This window comes from Sapajus apella, unplaced genomic scaffold, assembly GCF_009761245.1.
Source record: "Sapajus apella isolate SASKATOON/1434 unplaced genomic scaffold, GSC_monkey_1.0 scaffold7, whole genome shotgun sequence".
NCBI lineage: Eukaryota > Metazoa > Chordata > Mammalia > Primates > Cebidae > Sapajus > Sapajus apella.
In genome coordinates, this window is record NW_022436947.1 from 41,420,950 (window position 1) to 41,436,204 (window position 15,255).

General features: G+C 36.4%; 1 protein-coding gene across 2 annotated transcripts in view; it reads left to right on the top strand.

The window, feature by feature from the left end:
- The first annotated feature begins 2,256 nt into the window (after nt 1-2,256).
- The window catches only part of CD36 (CD36 molecule), a 79,412-nt gene continuing 66,413 nt past the window's right edge, over nt 2,257-15,255 (top strand). Inside the window, exon 1 of one of the 2 annotated variants that reach the window (XM_032276435.1) lies at nt 2,257-2,455. The gene's annotated coding sequence lies outside the window, so the exon portion shown is untranslated. The remainder of the gene's footprint in view (nt 2,456-15,255) is intronic. The other variant, XM_032276441.1, reaches the window with a different exon arrangement.

Below are 15,255 nucleotides of genomic sequence, written 5' to 3' on the forward strand. Positions count from 1 at the left end.
TGGGAAATTCAATGATATTATCTTGTGAAGGACTTTCTGTCAACAGCTGGAAACAGCTGCTATTAGCAGCAGGATTGTAGGTGCAATTTTAATGGCTTAAAGTTAGGCCAGACAACAACCTGGGAAAAAAAAAGTCCTAAGTTTCAATTGACAGTCTGTGATGAAATGTTCAGGTTTGAAGATGGTATAGAAAACTTCTGGGGATTCCCTAGATGGAGGGAGTCAGTGGTCTTGTCTCAGTGATTTACCACAGAGCCATCATCCTTTTTAACACAATCCACCACTACTTTTCCTTCTCCTTCACCACCTATTCCTATCAGCTCACGCCCAGCAGGGAGTAAACAATTTAGTGATAGTGCATATATAATTTGTGGAAAGGAAATACAGGATTTCCTATTCTTACGTGTGGGACATTATCCATATTTGAAGATAATAGTGCTTACAATGTCAGAGGCAGTCTGTGATATTTACTGTGTTCATAGGAAATATGCATAGCTGTGTTCACTGAATTTTTAACATGGCTTCTTGCTTCTTTGATAAAATAATTTGTTTAAAAGTTCCTAGTTCAAATAATAGAAAAACCCTCTACACACAGGGAACAACATTTTTTTTTCCTTAATGATAAAGATCACATTCTGTAATATTTGGAGATATGTGATCCTACTTTTCATGCAAAGACCATCTGACCTAAAGGACCAACTCCTTGCTACCTGGTTTTCCCTCTCTGTGTCACATATCAGACCTCTGACTGGCTGAGAAGTGGCCATCAGGGCTGGCCCTCCAGGATCTGGAAGATCAAAGTCGGCTCATACACACTGGCTAGGAGAACATGAAACACATTCATGCAAGAAATGAGAAACCTGCCTGGCTGTAGTGGTGGCTTACAGATCTTATCTCTTTTTCCTGTGTTAGGGACAGAATGCTTCTGGGAATGTGTTGGTGTCATAGCAATACTCTTTAGGGACCATTTCTGTGCTTTCTCTAACTTTGTTTAAGCAACAAAAAAGTAAAAGAAGTTTTGGAATTGCTCACAGGGTGGCTAACCTGATACAGATAAAGGGTGGATGAAACTCGTTTTTAGCCTGTAACTCTATTGTACGATGGAAAAGAATACTTGCTTTTGAGTCAAAATTGGGTGGGTTAGACTCTCAAATGAATCCATTATTTACCATGTGTCCATTGTCAAAACTAATCCTTTTAGCTACAGTTTCTTCTCTGGAAAGTGAGCCTAAAATATTAATTTGAAATGTTTTTGGGATTAGAGAAGGAGAATAAATTTGATGGTATCTATCTCACAAAGTGGCAGGCACATGAACAGTGCTCAATACATAGGACCTATTATTAAAATATGATGAAAATACTGGTTATGGTAATTTGACAAAATAACCTTTCTTTGTGGATAGTGGTTACTACTCAATACAGAATAGATTTATTTAAAGAGTGGGAGCTCTAGTCTATCATTTTCCTTTAATGTCATTCTGCAAAAGAAATTTTAATTGAAAATATTTAAATATAAGGAGAGCAATATGACTCTTCTCTAGTTTCTCTGTTCACTTTGCTTTAATATAGAATTAGAGATTCTTAGTATATAAATCCTAGAAAGTAATTTAGAAATTTTGTCATTATATCTTCAGAGTAATAACTTTCATCACAGGGGCTGTTTGGGCTGAGTAGAGCTTTATTCATGTTTACCGGAAGTCCTAAGCATAATTTATTCCAAACCAAATATATTCTACAACTATTCAAAAGATTCATAAAACAATAATTTAAACCAAAGAACTCTGGCAGTGCATGGCACTTTCTGCCTCATTATTTGAGGCAAACAAAAAAAGTGACCAAACGACTACTGAAAACATAGAGGAGAAAAAATACTAAGAAAGTTTACAGGGACTCACCTGCAAAAGTTACTGAAACAAAAATCTGTTGACTAAATAGTAATGAATATTCATTTTTATGTTGTTGTATACTTAAGAAAGGAAAACCTGAGCCTTTCTCTCTACTGTCAGAGCAAATGGCAATCATGAAGTGAAGCACATTGACTATTAATGATTGATTACTTGAATTTTATATTTTATAAGTACAGCAACCATCTGTTAAGGGGAATAACAGGTTCTAGCAAGGAATGGATTAAGGGCTTTATTTTCCTCAACTGAAGCTCAAAATGAGTGAGCTTTTTCAAGTTAACTTTGATTTCATTTGGCTTAGGTGTCAGGGATCTATATTTATCTGGTGTTAGGCGTGTGTCTGAAGGGCTGGAAGTCTCAGAATGCCAATGGCTTTCAGATGTCAAGATAACCTTAAGGATAGGTGAAGGGTTGAGAGGCTGTGCCTCATTTCTGAGTCCTCAGCTGCTATGCCGTGGAAATCCTGTTTACTTTCTGCATCTCCTGCAAGAGTCTCTCTGGAGCCAGTCTTGAGGTCCTACAACTGCGGAAGCAAGCTCTTCTAGAAGTTGGTGAGCAGAATGCTTTTTGTTTAGGACGTGACTATAAATGTCTTTGTAGTTGATGCACTATCACCTAGTAAGTAACTATTTTGAGCTCTCTAAAAAATAGTTTAGTCTGTGATGCTTCTTTTAGCATATTTGCAAGTTTTTACCAAATGGTTAAAGAAATTTGCTTTTTAACCCTTAAACCTTGCATTTCCACAAGTCTCTAAATTCCATAGGATGCTATGGATTTCCAGTTGCCTATTTCATGTCTTTTACTTAGAAAGCATCAGAAAACCTAAACTCGTGATTTCAACAAGTGTAATTTTACTTGAAACATTTTTCTTTAGATTTCTTATTTTATTTCTGTATTCTGATAGGTTGTGAAGAAGATTAATTTTTTCAAAAGGATACTCTAAAAATCTGACCAATTTGATTATCCTTTTCCAACTTAGAAAAATATTTATTTAAAATGAGACTAGAATTTGAATCACCTTCTTTAATGGGGCTCTGAAAATGTTTTTTGGTCTGCTGTCACAACTGACAAATATATTGAAGAGATAATCTAACAGACCAATCTTAACAATTTGACTTCTAGACAGAAGAAAACAAAAGCCTTTTATACATAAAACTTACTAATCATTAGTGAATATAGAAGATTTCTTGAGTGTGGGCGCCACATATCTTGTTTGTGGGATGGGGGGAGATTTTGTGACATAGCAGAAATTTTGTTACATGGTGTGTTTCATAATATGGCTACATAAGACCAGGCAACACTGCCAAGAATGACAGAGTCATTACTTATACAGAAAGCCAAGTTATGCATATTTTGAGACAAAATTAAAGGCTGATAGAAAAAAAAAAAAAGCAATTCCTTCTGTTTCTCCATGTTTATTTTACAAACCTTGGAAATGAATTAGATAGGCTTCTTTGCCGTTACAAAGAGGTCACCTTTTATTATTTGAGGAATGGTTGCTTGGTGCTAGACTGAATTCTGGGGAACCACTTAGGGCTAATACTTACAAAGGGGTAAACTTCTTATTAACTTTCCTTGAGAGAACTCACAACTCAGACGGGCTCTGTATCTCAGATAAAGAGAAACAGGCAAGCTGTCTTGCTTTCAGATACACCTGACTAAATAATAAAAGTGGATTTGTGGAGGAATATATGAGACTCGCCTAATCCTGACAAGAGGAAAGAAAAAATATTTTCAAATGATGTTCTACACAAATAGTAATTATTTGGAATCTGATCCTTTTGTAAAGGATAATGACAACTTGGTAATTAACTGTTCTAAGAGTTCAAGAAAGCAAACACCTGAGGATAATAAAACAATTTTCACCTGGGAAAAAGATAAGCTCTGGAACTCAAGAATTATGTTCAGGCAAAAACAAAATAAAACAAAGCTTTTAAAAGCTGACAAATCATTGGAAATCACTGCTTAAGGCTGTAGAGTGTGATGATTAAATGAAAAGAAATGTTTCTCTCAGAGCAAAGAAATATAATATTAAGCTATTGGTGTGACTGTGGCTCATTTTGCTTTTAGCACAAATTACTAATTAAGATGACTAAGGAATTTAATCTGATATCCTTAGTGTTTATAAACTAATAAAGCTTCAGGTTAAAATGAATGAAAACAAAAAATGTATTGGTTTGATGTTTATGGTTTTCCAAAGATTGCATTTTAGATTAAAATTGTGAACTGCATCATCACTTTATTGCAATCTATGAGGAACAAGAGGTCCTGGAGGAGGGGGAATGAGGCTGTGTTTCCATATCACGTGACTAGAATCCTCAGTCATGTCTAATCCACAGCTATTCAATCACAAGCAATAAATACTCATCAGGAAAAGGAAATGAACTAAAACAAATATAAGTGTGTAAGAAATACAAAAAGAATACAATCGAGTAAATAGTTTTAGTGTTTTGTTGTATGTAGAAGTACAGTAATTGGCTAAACCACTGGAAAGCTTGTTTGTTTGGTTTTTGTTTGTTTGTTTGTTTTTACAAAGTATATCGTTGGTTCCACTACAAACTTTCAAGTCATTTCTTTATGGAAAAGGGTAAAGTGAATTCTGATTTGTGTCTTCTAACAAATTAAACCATGAGGAAACGAAGTACCACTTTTAGATACATGAGATACATGCTGTTGGTACCCTGCTAAATAGCTGAAGATGTTTTGAAATATACCCAGAGACCTTTGTCACACAGACACTATTGTACAAAGAAGGAAATGACAGAAAATTGGCAAGTATTAGAGGGGACATAGGAGACAGCTTGGCTCATTCACCAAGGACTCTGGGCTGTGCTCAAATGGAAAAGAATTGTTTGCCCTTCTGTACTTGTGATGTTTAAAGGTGAAATGAGGATAGTTTTTAAAAATAAATTATTATTAGTTTCATCTCTTAATGCTATTCCTTCTCATTAAGTCTTCTAAATATAAATATTACTTTTCTCATTTGAATTTTTGGAAAATCATAAAAAAATTAGTAGTCATGTTTTACAACCACGACTTAGTAAGAAAACCTCGGTCTATTTCCGCATTCAGTATGATACTAGCTGTAAATATGTCCTATGTGGCTTTTATTATGAAATTAATTTGGAGGTTCCTTTGGTCTCATGTTGGGACTTCATTTTAACTTTATTTAAAATGTACCAAATGCCATTACTAGATCTGCTTCTTGTATCTCATTCCGGTAAGTTTTAGAAATGAATTAGTAAACATTACTGTGTTCAGTACAGTGGTGTCATAAAGTAGAACCCAAAGCATACTATCTTTTTAGAGCAGATATAAAATTTTAAGTAAACTAGATACTTAAGACTGAACCCTAAAACATGAAATACCTATTTTAGTTAAATACATGACGGAGTTGCTATCTTTCAAATTCCTTTATTCATTGACATACTCTTTCAGAAATATTTAATGAACACCTACACTGCTTTAGGAAATGCTATGAGAAACAATATTGTGCTGAACATTTATAAGAATCTAGGATTATTTTACAGGTGGTTTTTTGAACATTGTTCATATAGAATGAAACTTTTGATGAAGGTTAAAAAACAAAAACTGTTTACTTAGTAAATGGTGAAAGCATATTCATCATTTTATGGATACTTATTCTCAGGACCCCACAACAGCTCCATTAAAGTGTTATCAGTCTCTGGGGGAAAAATGAATCAAATGAGTGACAGTTACATTTCCAGAAGGACTAGAAGGAAGATACTGGCAGAGTTGTTCCTATTGCTTGCTCTAAGCTTCTGGTTGTTGTATCATTTACTCTTAAAATGCTAAGTAATTTCACACAACATTGGAAGCCTCTCCGGAATAAAATAACTGTAGTATGGACTCTAAGCTTTAGGATTGATAACTTCCTAAAATTATTCTTGAACTATTGCATCTGAAATGGAGAATAATTTTATCTCCATCTAGTATTAATTTTATCTTGGTCTCTTGGGGAGACCTCTAATTTCTATTCGCCCCATCCTTTTCAGAGCTGGTTGGGCAATAGGTATATCTAAGCAGATGCATTGACAAGGAGTTACAGTGCAGTAACGTATAAGCATAAGATACAGGAATAAGAGCATTGCTTACAGACCTTTGCTATTGCCTAGAGTTGGAACATGTTGCCTGCATACAGACTCCATAAAGGTAATGGAGCTATTCCATTTGTAGCGTCTTGGGTTAGTATCAGCAATGTCCCAGTGCCTGAGTCACACATAATAAGCTCATAATTTCTCAATAGAGAGATTGTATTCATTTATTGAAAATATTGTCTAAATATTCCCTAAATCAAAATATTTACCTTTTACTAAGGACTATGCCTACAATTTTTTAAAAACTTGTATCATGTAAATAGCTTAGATACATTTCTTTTTTATGTTTAGCATTTTTCCAAAAAATATCCAAATTGACATAGATCTCTACTATAACATAATACATAGATCTGTGCAAATATTTTGTATTAAATCCTCAGGAAGGTGGTTTTATGGAACGTTACTACCACTGTTCTTGCCAGCAAGTCTGGCTGGGTTTGTTTACTTTTGTAATATAAGGCAGATCCTCTACTGGTAAAATGAATTATGAAATTTAATATAGAAATATTCCATAATTTACAAGACACTAAATATATAAACTCACAGATGCTGAGAATGTCTCAGTGAACCAGTTCATGAAGCTCACTCATTTCACCTAATGCCTCTCACTGATGTCCTAGTCCTTTTCCCCAGTCTGCATGCAAAACTTAGATGAGCTTGCTACTGTGTTCTGACTCTTGGATGTCTTTGTCTCATGTACTGAGTTTTGGATGAAGCCAGAGAGAAATATTTAGCTTACTCAGTTTCACTCTGGGTCCAGTGGTCTTGGAGATTTGCTAATCTTTCCTCCAAAAAAGGATTGTGATTTCTCCACTTTTCTCTTCATGAACAACCACAGCATGCACAGTACAGTTTTTTGCTAGCCTAGTCACGTATCCTCTCAATACCCTCTCTGAAGTTGGGGGATGGTGGCCAGCTGGTGGTAAAGGTACAGGCATCACGCATTTTCTTTCTCCATCCCTTAGTTCCTTTCTGACCTAGATGGCTGCTTGAAAGTTCCTTCTCCTTCAGTTTTCCAATCTTTGTATATTGCATCCTTGTACTGCAGTCCTGTTATAATAGTTCAACAAAATTCCATATGGTTTACCAGCTGAAGTCAGGAAATACAGGATTAAGCAAAGGGAAAAATAAAGCCTAGTATTTAGAGGCAAACAGAAAAGAAACTTACTATAGTTCCTCCCATTATCTTCTCTACCCCATTAATATTCCTCTTGAGTATTAAAGGTAGCATTTTGTTCTCTCAAATCTCCCATGCGAAACTTCTGTACATAGTAACAGCAAGAGAGTTTCTGAAGCTGAAATCCTGTAGAATAAATAAAAGCAACTGAAACAATCTGAATGGTCTTTTGAAAAAAAGGAAAAAGAAAAGCACTTAATTATTTGCCATGGCAAAGCAACAGCTATGAAGCTTGCTTTTTTTTTTTTCTGAGGCTTAGGGCTAGACGTCTACTTTAAGCTGCTCTCCTAATGTTTAAATTTTTTTCATAGCAAAAGCTATGAACATGAGAAGTGGGGATGCTTCTTAGCACACTCTTAAACTAAGATTACTGACTTTTACAAATAAGGATGTGGAGCCTTGCAGAAGTTAAGTGACCTTTTACACCCTTTTCTAGCCATATTGCTTTCCTCCGTTTCCATTTCTGCAGATTTTCTAGGTTCCCATTCCCCATCCCCCCTTTTTTTCTTTTTCTTTTTCTTTTTTTTCTTTTTTTTTTTGAGATGGAGTCTTGCACTGTTGCCTGGGCTGGAGTGCAATGGTGTGTTCTTGGCTCACTGCAACCTCCACCTCCCAGGTTCAAGGGATTCTCCTGCCTCAGCCTCCTGAGTAACTGGGATTACAGGTGTCTGCCAGCACACTCACCTAATTTTTTGTGTTTTTAGTAGAGACGGGGTTTCACTATGTTGGCCAGGCTGGTCTCAAACTCCTGACCTTGTGATCTGCCCCATCCCCAACTTTGTAAGTGATTTTATCAATTTTCATGACTTCACCTGTAATCTGTACGTTGAGGAGACCCAAATCTACATCTTATGACTCCGATTACTCTTCTCAACTTCAGATCCATATATCTCCATGCCAGTAGGTCAAGTTCTTGAGTTGAAAGTATCTAAACTCTTTTTTTTTTTCTGAGATGGATTCTCACTCTGTCACCCAGGCTTGAGTGCGGTGACACAGTCCCAGCTCACTGCAACATCCGCCTCCCAGGTACAAGTGCTCCTCCTGCCTCAGTCTTTCAAGTACCTGGGAGTACAAGTACCTGGGTGTGCCACCACACCCAGCCAATTTTTGGTATGTTTAGTAGAGATGGGGATTCACTGTGTTAGCCAGGGTGATCTCCATCTCCTGACCTCTTGATCCACCTGCCTCGACCTCCCAAAGTGCTGGGATTACAGGCGTGAGCCATATAACATTGCTACTGTGTTCTGATTCAAAATGTATATATTTATGTTCCAAATTAAATCATCCTCAAATGAATGTCTTCTACTATGCTTGAATTTATCCCAGCATTCAATAATATATATGCATGTAACATATCCTCTGCAAATTATTTGTAAATAAATGTGTTAAGATTTAATAGATATTTATTACCTATGTGGCACCTGCAAAGCACTCTAATGATAATTATGCAAAGTGCCTAGTATTTAATGAGCAGTAAATTATTGGTTGAGGCATACTCTCTAGTGTTAGATTGTATGTGTTTGAAACTTAGATCTCCACCTTCCCAGCTCTGTGACTCCGGCAAGTTAGTAGACTTCTTTTTACTTCTGCTTCCCTATCTGTAACACAGGGATAATAAACATACCGACTTCATAGGGTAATTATTCAAGATAAGCAAGTTAATACATATAAATTACTCATACAACTGTCTTGCAAAATGTGAGTGCCATAGAACGGATAACTATTATTTAAGTTTTAGAATAATGTAAAAGTAGATAGTGTTATCCCCATTTTACAAATGAGTAAACAAACCTGGAGAGATTTAAAAAATTGGCTCAGGATCTTGCAGCCTTAGTGTAAATGCCAATATTAAACCCAGATAGGACTAACCCCACCCCACCCTACCCCTAAATCTGATCCTATATTTCCCCCTCAGGTTAATAGAACCTCCTTTTGTCTTGTTACTCAAGCGTAAAACCTGAAACTTACTCATCATTTTTTCATCTCTACCTAGCTCATTGCTCACCAAGCCTTAGCTATTCATGGTACCTTCCAAATATATTCCATGTCCATAAATATTTCTGAAATCCTTCCTACCTTTCCCACTTCCACCCCCATAGTCACCTTTTTTTTTTTTGAGATGGAGACTTGCTCTAGTGCCCAGGCTGGAGTGCAATGGTGTGATCTTGGCTCACTGCAACCTCTGCCTCCTAGGTTCAAGTGATTCTCCTCCCTGAGCTTCCCAAGTAGCTGGGACTACAGGTGCCTGCTATGATGCCTGGCTAAATTTTGTATTTTTGTAGAGACGGAGTTTCACCATATTGACCAGGCTGCTCTCGAACTTCTGACCTTGTGATTCACGTGCCTTGGCCTCCCAGAGTGCTGGGATTACAGATGTGAGCCACTGCGCCCAGCCCCTATAGTCCCTTTTTAAGTCCAACCACATAGTTTCCTAACTAGATTATTTTAATAGACTTCTGCTGGCCTTCCCTCCAATCCGTTCTCCACACTGATGCCAAGGCCATCCCCTGAGCCCAAATTTTATCATCCCCTCCTTCCCCCAAATCCTTGAGTAGTCCTATGTTGCTTTCAAGATAAACCCCCAAGAGAATGAATTCTAGGTATATCAAGGCACACATGTAACATACAGTTTGGTATATTACATGCTACATTAGGGCTTCATGTTTGTGGTCATTTGTGCCTGCTTTTCTGGTGTCTTGTCTTGTTCTTCCAAAATTCATACACTGTACCGAGCCTTACTGAAATATGTTTTCCCAGTTGTATGTTTATTCTTTTGTATGTTTCTTTATGTATCTCTATTTGTGGAAATTCCTGTGATCCACTATAACCTGTCCCGCTCTTTACCCAGATCTGTATAATGCAGTCCTTGTGTGAGGTACCACTTCCTCCACCACTGTCCTTTAACACCTTCTCTCCCTCACCATTCACTCTTCCCACCTACACTCAGGTAGGTCACAGCCTATTAGAATTGTCTGTCTATGAATATGCCTTCCTAGACCTTCTGGGAGCTGCTTGAGGGGAGGTGTCAGGTTTTTATTTTGTTGATTCTCACATTTTATCCCAATTAGAAGTCCAAACAAAGAATACTTTAGGAATGTATTTAAGTTTACTCTTGCAAGGGCTACTGATTGATAAAATATTTGCAACATCATTGGGGGAATAAATCATATATAAATAAAACAAAGCTGATGATTCAAATTATGATAGTAATTTCACATGTAGTCTGAAGATTTCAACAAGAGACATAATAAAATATTAGAGTTAGAAAAATTAGTCACAAAAAGCCTGGAGTTAGTTATTTGCCTGTCTTCTGGCTTGTGATCTTTTAGTGAAGGGAGCCAGATCAGAGTTTGGTTCAGGTTACAAGCATGATCACCCAGGAGGTGTTTGCTATGTAGGCAAAGGGTTGAGGGCAAGATAAGATTAGGAAAGGACGTGCACTGTGAGGACTGAGCCAAGCTCTGGGTCTCATCCAGTTCAAAATCTTTCCTTGGAGAACAGGGACTGGCAAGTGAATACTGGAGACTGAAGAGTGAGAAGTATTTTCAAAAAGCACACGGCTCACTTTTAACAGCTAATTAAATGAGACTAGATTTATCACAGTAGTTCTCAAAAATTGGTGCAGGAAAACAATAAAAAATGCTTAACTTGATACCCACGATGTCTTTTTAAAAATTGTTACTGTATTGTCACTGTAATTATCACTACTCTTAATGTTTTCCTGATCTACATTTGTACCCTGTATGTCCCACCTCAGACTACCTAAGATTTTCAGTCCCTTCGGGGAACTTATTTAAATTCAACTACTTTTATTTTGGTAGCCATTTACTGGGAGCATAATTTAGCTTCCTAATATTATGCTACTATTTTTATCTTTTGTAGATACAAGAATCGTATACCTTCAATGTAGTCTTTTGTTTAGTGAAGTTTTAGTGATAAAGACAGAATTTTCCCTCCACTTTTGAATAGATTATTTTATTTTATTTTATTTTTTGAGATGGAGCCTCACTCTGTTGCCAGGCTGCAGTGCAGTGGCGCAGTCTCGGCTCACTGCAACCTCTGCCTCCCGGGTTCAAGCGATGTTCCTGCCTCAGCCTCCCGAATAGCTAAGAATACAGGCATGCGCCACCATGCCTGGCTAAATTTTTGTATTTTTAGTAGAGACAGGGTTTCACCATGTTAGCCTGGATGGTCTCTAACTCCTAACCTCGTGATCCACCCTCCTCAGCCTCCCAAAGTGCTGGGATTACAGGCATGAGTCACTGTGCCTGGCCAGGTTTTTTTATTTTTTGGTAGACAAGTTCTAGCTCTGTCAGTCAGGCTGGAGTACAGTAGTACAATCATAGCTCACTATAACCTCAAACTCTTGGCTTCAAGTAATCTTCCCACCTCAGTCAGCCTCCTAAGAAGCTGGGACTACAGGCACACACCACCATGCCCAGCTAATTTTTTGGTTGTTTCTTTTTGTAGAGGCAGTGTCGTCTTATGTTGCCCAAGCTGGTCTCAAACTCCTGGCCTCAAGCAATCCTTCTTCTCGTCCCTGCAACCACTGGGACTATAGGCATGAGCCACTGCACCCTGTCTTGAACAGAATTATCATAAAGCTCTTGGGTGTTTAATGGCCTTTCAGGAGATGCTCTGCCACCCTGTTGTGACCTGGCCATGTATCTTGTCTTGGCCTGCTTTTTTCTCCCATACTGGACGCAGAGGCGCTAACCTCAGAATCGTTGTCCTGTGTCATTTTGCACACCCATGATAATCTCTTCTGTTTCTCATCACTGTGGCATCTTTTAATTTTTCTTCCTGAAGGTTCTCTTTAGTTGTATTGTAACTTCTGAGAGATTGTGCTAGGAATACAGCAGAGCCTCTTGATAGCACTGGAGTTAGGAGCCAAGTTTCTTAGGAGCTTTATTACTGCCAATGTCTTTTCTTTAACCAAAGACCAACAGGAACACACCTGTAGTGAGACAAGTTCATTACTCATTGCAAAGAGAGAGAAGTGTACCCTAGGGAACTGACAGTGACCCAGTAAGAAGATGTTAGGAAAAATCTACTCTAGAATTTGGACTTTGGTTGGTTGATGGGGGAGGGCTCAGGGGTGATGCTGAAGGAAGTCGAGGTTTGCTCTGAATTGGATGTTGTGAGGAGGCAAGGTAAGTTTATGATTGGGTATCTTAATCTTATCTAGGAGGAGGGAAGACTAGACTGAAGCTAAAGCTGTAATTGATAAAGAAGCAGTAGCATAGTCCTACATAGTAAGTGGGAAGGGAATGTGTAGTGTCTGTGGCTTGGACAGTGCTCATGATCATTCTGGGTTCAGACGTAATTATAAAGGGATCTCATTTTGTCTTGATTCATCATAATCACAGAATGGTTTTATCCAAAGTAAATGTCCTATGAATTGTTTGTGTTCATCAGGAGAACAAACACCAGGGCCAAGTAGTGAGTGCTGGGCCTACGTCCAAAAACAGCAAGACGTAACTAATAGCACCAGGCCGGCTCCTGGATGTTGGGCTGTTTTCTCTTTACCACAACAAAGTTCTTTTTCACATCAGTAATTAAACGTACACACCTGAAATCTAATTTCCACTACTTTGATAATTGTTAAAATAAGATTCTAGTAAAATTCTTTTGAATGTCCTCCGTAAGCTCTATAATATGCTCAATATGTTAAGTAATTTAATACAAAATATCATTCCTGTTATGTTAGCAACCTGAAAAACCACAAGAGATTAGTCAGTGTTTAATAATGATAACGTGCACAAATTGTTTCAGGAATGGATTCTTTATTTTTGCACATATACCATAAAAACTAATTTGTTATATAAATGAAAAATTATGCCATTGGCACATAAAATATAATGAAATTAAATTTTAATTGCTCAAAGCTTCTTATGAAGAAATTAAGGGGTCTTTCTACTTACTATATAGACGAATATTGTGCTAATCAGATTGTAGGATCTTGCAGTTGGGAATTATCTTAAAATGTATTTCTTAAAATATGCACCTCTGTTGAACTTATGTAAATGTGGTTAAATGTATATATTTAACTTTCTATTTAGATATTCCAGATACCACCTGAAATAGAAGAGATAATCTGACTTCTTCTATTATACAACCATAGACTTCATCATTTTTATTTCTTTAAATTTAATTTTCCACATTAACACGTATGTATTCACTGCATGCCACATGAGGTCTTAAATGTATAAACATTGTGAAATGACTCAATCTCGCTATTTAACATGCATGTAATATCACATAGTTATTATTTTTGTGGTGAGAATACTTTATATCCACTAAGCACTTTTTAAGAATTCAGACAGACTTTCATCATCATAAGCTGTGTTTAAATGAAAAAATCTGGTAAGTGATTCAAGTCTGTGATTGAATAATATTCAATACATTTAGGTAGTATATGGATTCAAAATTAGTAGAAATATTGACAAACATTCCATGCTAATTACTTAGTAACGTCTCATAATCTGTAGAGGAAGTATTGGTAGAGAGAGGTGGGAAGATAAGGCTATGAATAAACTTGATTTAATAAGTCACACAAGGAAAAAGCATATTTTCTTTATGGTAATGTAATATTTAAGACATTTGTAATATTCATAAGTGTAATACTTTCTTTATACATATGTGCTTTTTAGACATGAGCTGCACAATAAATTCAAAGTTTCAGTGCCATATGTAAAACTAAGTTTCTCTATTCTTTTTTTCTTTTACAGGGAGGTGGGGGTTTCTCTTAAAATATGATAAAGGCAATACAAGAGAAATAGTGTGTTTTAACCCCTGTTGTCTGTATCATAGTATTTTGTTAATAAGCTATTTTGATTTTACTGTATAGAGGCTGTCCTTTAGTTACTCTTATCTAAACCAAGGAAGTTGTTCATTCTTCACTTTCTCCATAAGGTCTGTCTTTTCACAAGATCCTATTTCATCTTTCCTATTTTGGAATAAAACATGCAGCTCTGTTTTATGCAAGCCAGAAATAATAATTTACTGAACAGGGAACTGTAGTTAAGAAGTAAAAATCCCAGTTAAAAATTTTAACTGTTAATGGAACAAAGAAACTTAAATATTTTACAGATAAGAGATGCCTGTCATGGGTCTCAGACGTGTTTTATTTAAGTCTAGTCAGCACTTTTGATTCTTAAATTAGAATAGTTCAAAAGTTAAATTAGAGTACGATCATGATACCCAAGTTGATAATAAAAGCCAAATACTATAAATAAATATAAAATATCCACTAGTTACTTAGGAAGTTAAGACAGTACTTTTGGAGTCTGTTTTATGCAGAGCCAAATGCATATAATTAGCTAATGTGCTTTTGGATGTCTATGTTCTGTAATATTACTGTCTAAAAAGTTGTTACAGATAAACATTTGTTATTTTTCTGAAAGTCAAAGGGATATTTTGTATGCCCAGTTTAGCAGTTATCTATTAGCAGTCTCCTGAATAAAAATGAAAATAAAAGAACATTAACACCAATCATCTTTCTTACTAGAAATATTCCTATACTTGATGTTTTTCCACAAACTCTTAACACATCACAGATATTCTTAAACTACTTGTATAAATTATACCAGAATAAAATGGGCATCATTCTCTTTTTTGCTTACATCGAATTCTAGATTCTCCAGAGCACATCACCATTGGAGACAAACAATGGTGATTGTTTTTAATTGCAAGAACTACCCAGATTATTTCTTGGAGAGCCTCCTTGTTTTCCACTAGGTTTAGTCATAGGTTCTCTTTCACTGTTTATCCTATATTTTTAGACTGTCATAATAGATTTAGATTTTATACACCCACTGGCCAACAAGAAAATCTATAAATATGCTCACCAAAAAGCAGGTTGATACAATTAGTTTACTCATTGCTTCTTCTTGATGAGGATCTTCTTTGAGTCCAGTTCCTGACTCCTGAATAAAAATGAAATTATCAACGTCTCTTGTACATTGGTTTATGGTTTTTTCGCAGGGGAGCTCTCTGTGCCTTAATCTTTGCTTCCTTTCTTCACCCCTCCATCTTTCCTTCAAATTCCCCACCA